This window comes from Dromaius novaehollandiae, chromosome 2, assembly GCF_036370855.1.
Source record: "Dromaius novaehollandiae isolate bDroNov1 chromosome 2, bDroNov1.hap1, whole genome shotgun sequence".
Taxonomy (NCBI): domain Eukaryota; kingdom Metazoa; phylum Chordata; class Aves; order Casuariiformes; family Dromaiidae; genus Dromaius; species Dromaius novaehollandiae.
This window is the reverse complement of record NC_088099.1, coordinates 78631138-78638213: the sequence shown is the minus strand read 5'-3', so window position 1 is coordinate 78638213 and position 7076 is coordinate 78631138. Positions and strand designations below refer to the sequence as shown.

Below are 7076 nucleotides of genomic sequence, written 5' to 3'. Positions count from 1 at the left end.
AACCTGCTTTCACAACATACCATCTTCAGTCTGCTTTGTCTGTTGGTATGTTGTGTGGGTTATAGGCTGTATACAGACAGCTGGATCCACCTTCCTGTGTTTTCTGAATAGTTTTGACCTAGAACATGACAGTTAGCTTCCTTTGTCGGGCTGAGAGCAGTATAATGGTTGCTACTGTGGAAACTGCTTTAATTGTCCTGTGCAGAGGCAGAAGACAGTGGTCTCTTACAGAGACAAGCTGCTAAAGGTCAGAGGAACAGGCCTGGTTCTCCTACCAGCTAAGTAATAAGTTGCTACACATTTATGGTTTGATGGTGCTGTGGCTCTATAAAGAATACCCTGTTAGTTACAGGTACTGATCAGGATGCTGGAAAAGCAGCTGGTTAAAATGGACTTGGGGCTTATAGAAGATAAATACTTCCAAATTGACCAATGCCTTTGATGTCAAAGTGATCAGAAGTAGATACTAATTTCTCCCTATCTGATACATTGGACATTCCTCAAGCCATAGTTTCTCACTGTTGCTTATTTCACTGTCAATCAACTTATAATCAACCTCATAGGAGAAAGTAGCATAGATTTTCTGAAGGTAAATAGCACTGCATCAGGAAACAGTGTTCTGAAGAGTGGAGCTCTTGGCCACTCTCTGTCTTCACATGAAGCTAAGAGGCTTTTAGGGAAGTACTGATGTCCACAGCATTTTCCATCCTCGTTTCAGACTGTGGTATCTGGTATTATGTGGACTTGGTGTGCTGATTGTGGCTTCGATTTTCCTCAAAAATTCACATCGAAGCTGCAGCGTTGTCTTGTACCCTGTTAGTATCCCACTCCATCCAAAGGAGGGAAGTGAGAGATGGTGGGGAGGCTGACCAGCTTTGGCAAGAATAAAATTCAGTAGCAGATGAGATGAGAGTGTGAATATGGCTGTACACACCAGGCAGGCTCTGGCTGCATGTAAGTGCAGTTCTTCTTTCTTGCTATCAGGGGTTGTTTATGCATTTAAAAGAGAAATAAATTGGTTATGGCTCACATGAGACATTCCAGTGACTTGTTCCAGCAGAACAGCAAAGGCGGTATTATGCAGGGATTGCTTGGGATTTCCCATCTGCCTTGTTCCCTAGAATTGCCAGACGTACTCATGTATTCCTGGCCAGCATGGGAATTGTGTACATGTCACCATTCTCTTTTGGTCAGTGTTAAGGGTTCACCATAACTGAAATCTGGCCTTGACCTTCCTTTATGCATTTTCATTGTTTGATAATGTAATAGTTGTAACTATACTTTAACTTTATGAGTGAGGGTGAGAGTGGCTAAGCCCTGCAGCAGGTTCTGCAGAGATGTTCTGCCTTGGGAGATAGTGGAGAACTTGACTAAACCAAGCCCTGAACAACCTGATCTAACACTGAGCTTAGTCCTGCTTTTGTCATGAGTGTTGAATGAGATGACCTTAAGAAGTTCCTTCCAGCCTAAATTATTTTATGACTGATGTGAATACATGCTTTCTCAAGGGAAATTTAATTTGCGCTATTGGGAACAATAATTTTAGCAGTCTTCTCAATTGACCTTTGAGAACATTACTGTTTAAAGATGCAAAGAATCAAAATGAGCGGGCTTGTATTGCAAAGTGAACCAACAGTGAAACGGAATTTCTTTCACCGCTGCTCAGAAGTCTTTTTTCACTGAGGCAAAATGTTTATTAGTATTTAAAAGAACAAGGGAGCGGATTGAAATTTTTTTACACCTTTTTCATTTTACTATCTGTTCTAAATAGCTTAGGTATCAGAAGTGGAATACTGGAATTTTATATTCTTAAGTATTCCATTTATCACTCCTGTACCAGTTGAGATATCTGCTTTAAACCATCTTTTGCTCCATTTGATCTTGCGCAAGATTTCAGTGTCCTATTTTAGAATTTTTTACCAATCTGACTGTATATAAAAAAACAAAAAACCTTAATGCTAATGGCAGCTATAGTAGATAGCAGATTTTCTTTTAAAAATTGGTTTTATTGCTGTATTCCTGTGAATGCCTTCATTATACCCTTGCTGCTTAATCAAGTTATATTTCATTGTCTAGCTTCCTGAACAAATTAGAGAAGGTAAGGACCTATATCATGGAAAACAGCTGCATCAGATTTCCCATGGCTTATTTTGAATGGCTGTGTGTCTTTTAGTCTGACATTTATAACCTGAAATGTATATGCATTTGAAAAATGTTCTCCCTTCCTTTGATATGTCAACAATGTTTTGTGTGTCTAAACATTATAGTTGGAGAAGTTTAATCTCTTCTTTGAACCATATAACTTCTGTTAGCTTTGTCTCTGTAACATGCATAAAATGTTTTGGCTTTTATGTGTGAATACTACGTAATTTGAGAAGAACAATTTAGGCGACAGGGAGAGGAGAAGAGTGAAAAGCCATGTATCCAAATGATTACTTATTTATTGCAGTTATTTGACAATATTTATGATCTGTTTGTTTGCTGCTAGTAGATATTCCTAAATAAAATGTAATAGGTGTCAAAATTGCAGATTCGTTTTATCCAAAATCTTTCAAAAATATATCCAAACATGTTGATCCTCTTCTACATTTATGAATGAGTTCTTTTCAGATGTTAAAGTCTACATTTAAGGTATAGATTTTGATATCCTGTAGTGTGTCTTCTAGTTGCAGTGGTTTTTGTAGCCAGTATTTATTAGGAAGAGAACTAGATTAAGAGTGTCAAAGCCCAAAACTTTGTTCTGATTTTAATTTGTGCTACTATGATTAAGGAATGGAAGGATGGCCATACAAAACTAGAAAGATGGAAAACACAATAATTCAGAGTTCCCTCTAAGCAACTGGCTTTCTTGGGAGTGCACAAAATATCACTGTGCCTTAGGTTCAGAACTGGCTGATAATTTTTCCATAGCTTTAGGCCATTTTGTAGCACATCTTGACCAGTGTTTGTTTTTATTTTGTAATGGTTAACGGGACAGCCAGAGAAAGATAGATCTGCAAATGTCCAAATGACCAAAAGCTTTTGAGGATCTCACTCACAGTGGCCTAATGAGGAAGAGCAAGTCACACTAAAGGCAATAGACCAACAGGTCTGCTTTGACACATGCAAAACAGGTACTTGCTTAGCAGATTACCAGGATGGCAAAATGGCTAGTGCCTTGCAATTTGCCCTGTGCCACAACTCTGGCACAGCCAGTCAAACTGAGGGGGGCAGTGCCAGCTTTCACTGTTTATTGCTTCTGTTCTGGACAGGATCAGGTTGTGAGAGGAGAAGGCCATCTTCTCAGTATAGCAGGAACAGCAGATACAGCCTTCCAGGACTCATCTGCCTCAGTTGCTCTTCCTCTGTGGCCAAAGCACCCAGGCTCCAACCAGTCAACTTTAACAGAAGTTTTGAGTTTGAGCCAGCTCTGTGTGGGGTAATGGTTAAGCAGTCACGTGCCCAGTGCATGTGGAATGCAAATCCTGCTCCCTTTGACACACCAAGACAGGGATCTGTATGGATAATCCCTTGGAATTTGCAGAGACAGAGCACCTGAGGGAGGGAAGAAGTAATGATTGTGCTCTACAGATTTGGAAGTAGCCTCACCATTCACATGGTTGCCAGTACAGCTAAGTATGCAACTTCCTATCACTTGAATAAGTGAGCTACTGTCTAAGCAGTTCAGTGGCAGCTAGCATTAACTCTGTCACTTTAACTGGAGGAGTAGAATTTGGAGCAATGGAAAGATGCCACTTTCTCTCTGATAGTTTCACTACTGAAACCTTTAAGACTCAAACCTCACATGTTGTCAGGTTTTTATAGTTAGATCTGTCTTAGAAATCAGCCTATTTACAGGAGCACAGTCTTCTTACAGCACAGTTTTATTCTATAATGGTTCTTGGAATGTCATAACTTATCTTTATCCAGGGTAGAAACACCACTGGTTGCATCACTTAAATCTTCTGGTTTAGACCAATGCAATTACAGTGTATATGCTCGTTGCTAAGAGGCGCGCAATCAACGGATGGAGAAAGGTCAGTAAAGGCAGAGAGGTTCCATGTTAATTATTTCTCAGATAGTGCAGTTTAACCTTTAGACCTTTCTCCACCTTCTTTTTTGTTTCTTTATTTGCTTTGTCGTCTGTGTTTGGAAGACATTCTTTGATAGACTTCGCTGGGTGAAGATTTTTGACTTCTTATGTAGGGTTTTTGCCTCATGGGAATGAATTGGGATGGAAACAATAAGAGGTAGATGCCCCCCATTTGTCTTTCTGGTCACCGTAAATATTTGAAGTCCCATGTAAGAACCTGCGTTTATGTGGTGTAGAGAAAAGCATAATGTAATTTTATTTTCCAGAGTTAATGTACCGCATGTGTGTGGACAGCTAAGGAAATCAAAGGGACAGAATTAGCTAATCTTATACTGATCATACTCTTATTTCTTTCCTAGGGCAGCCTGCACGGACCGCTTCTTCAGAGGAAGACAAAGTGACCCATCATCTATAGGACCTTTCAGTCAGGAGATGTAGACTCTATTTCCAGTTCTGTTTTATGACTATGAGGACGTTGCACATGCCTTGGCTGTAATAAGCAGCAACTATAGCCTGCACAGCACTTTCCATAACAACACTGGGCTTTCAATAGCTTGTGACTCTAAAATCACGCAGACTGAAATCTTGTATGAAATATATATCAGTCACTGATACAAATCCTTCATAGGGAGAATCCAGCAAAGCAGTTCGCATGTTCCTAAGATTAAAGGAGAGATGTCACTTGCCCATGTTATATTCATTTTATAGTTTTTGCTTTGGAAGATTGCATTCATCAGTGCTTTCCTGTTTGGGGAAATGGGAGAGAAGGGTGGTTTCCTGATACTAGAGTAGTACATTCTGCTGATGCTAGAGGACTTTTGCACGTTGACAACACCTCTGTTTCTGCATGCTTGGAAGACTTGCTAAAGGTTGAAACTGAAGACTGAAAGATGTTACCAGGCTACAGGGGCTAAACTAGCCTCTCTCTGATTGCTTAGAACCCTGCTGTGCTAATTGGCATGACAAGGAGACTTGATCTTATACTTTTAGTTCTCCCTCCTCTCTTCTTGTTGGCACTCTGGTGGTATAAGACAGGGACATTCAAGTCTTGTGACTTGAAGAAAGAGCTGAAACTGGTGGAAAGACAATGAAACCTGAGAAGAACTGAGGCTGGGGCACAATGAAATTTCTGCAGGTAGGTTGCAGTTCTTCTGCAGTGTGATGGGTTACATGTATATGCAGCTGTCTCTTAATTTAGGGATCAGAGTCCAATTTCTATTAGCATGAAGGACCAGGATAGTGTAGGGCAGTAAACTGCTGCAGTAGAGTTCCCTAATCTTTGATGCGGTAACGACTCAGGCAGGAGAGTTCATGCAGAGAAAGAAAAAGGAATTTTGCAAGGAAGAAAGTGTTCTCACTGGTAGATAAGTTCTTAAAACAAGCCCCTGGAAACTCTTTTTTTTTTCTTTTTTTTTCTTTTCTTTTTTTTTAAGAGAAATATTAGCCAAAGCTGTTTGGCTCTAGAACTGTCTTATGTCATGGATACAAACAAATAAACAATAACTTGAATTATTCTCTGCGTACAAGCTGGTGGAGAGTACTTATTCTGCCATTCGAATCCTTATAAACTGGAGAAAGTACTACCTAGTACAACAGAATAGGGGAGGGAGTGGGTCTAAGCAGTGTTGCCAATAGTAGGCAGACTTCCTTCATGCAGTGAAGTCTGCATGTTATGCACACTAGACCATAGGCCTTACATTTTTCATGTTGTAGTAAGGTTGTTAAGGAAGTATAGTATGGTACTGTGATTTGATGCCCACAAGAACAGGTCTGTGGATAAAGAGAAGGCAGACTCTCTTTAAGCTGCTTTCTTTAATTCATTTTGTTGAAATACTAAGTAGAACGACCCTTGGTGGCCTTACAGAAGGAAGTGAAGGGAAAGCAGAGCACTAGAGCAGATGCACTAGAGGTGTGCATATGTTTGCCCATGTGCTCCCAACAAAATCTTGCATAGACTTCTTATATGTGTGGCTGGAGGACAGCTCAGTTGTGCAGCCAGGACACTATCATGGTGTAAGAAGACAAGAGCACAGGACTAGGATGGCACATGGATTCCAGTCTCCTGCTTTTGGAGACAGTATGTCACATAATCCCTGTGACAAATTGACTCAGCCCCATTTTAAAATTAGCTCTCGGTTATCGGAGCACAGTTTCTCTGAGCTGCAGATTAAATGTGCCGTAAATACAGCTATTCACACACCATGTGGCCCAAACATGGCTGCACTGCTTCTTAGGTCTCCTTGGGTCTGTAATAAAGACAGACACTTCCACAAATTAATGCTTGTCAGATGTACATAGAATCTGTGAAGGGGAAGCCCTTTGCTTCTCTACAAAGTGTTCCTAGCGTCAGGGGTGCTGAGTGGAGGCATGGTGCAAAGATACCTTGGAGGCTCTACATGGTCAGCTCTGGTCCATCCCACTGTGGATGCTCTGATCCATCCAGCCTCCGTCTCGATCCGCAGCCCGGCTGGGGCTGCCTTTCCAGAGTAGTGCTGAGACGTCTGCACCATGCTGTTCCAGCACACCGCGGCGTAGGAACAAGTATGCAGCCAGGCACAGCATCACACGAGAACAAAGAGCCAGCTTGAACCCAGAGTATGGGGCTGGGGCAGTGAGCACTGGCAGCACAAGGCAGATGTGTCCCCATGGCTCAGCGACAGCATTGATCAGGCCAGCTCGACCACATGGAGCCACACATGTACTTTTCCTGCTCTTCCCAGTCTATCTAATAATCTTGGTGTTAGTGGGAGCTGCTGTGCAGGTAGGGCACATCCCCTCTGCTCCCACCGGAAGGCTGTGCCCAGTTGCCAGCTCTCTGATTGGGAACCTTTTTCTAACATCTGCCTAAATTTTTTCACAATCAGTTTGTGCCTGATCTTGTGCCAGTGTGTGACATTAAAGAGCTCTTCTCTATGTCAGATGCATTACTCTATGTTTGTGGAGGGGAAGCAGTCAGACGCACAGTTTCAGTGGACTAACCCAGCCATATTTTTCTAATACTCTC

At 41.5% G+C, this 7076-nt stretch overlaps 1 long non-coding RNA gene across 1 annotated transcript; it reads left to right on the top strand.

The window, feature by feature from the left end:
* Window positions 1-4126: 4126 nt before the first annotated feature.
* On the top strand, window positions 4127-5598 carry LOC135327317 (uncharacterized). The gene is made up of 2 exons (XR_010387424.1): window positions 4127-4229; window positions 4432-5598. It is a non-coding gene; the product is annotated as an uncharacterized LOC135327317 (long non-coding RNA).
* Window positions 5599-7076: the final 1478 nt, after the last annotated feature.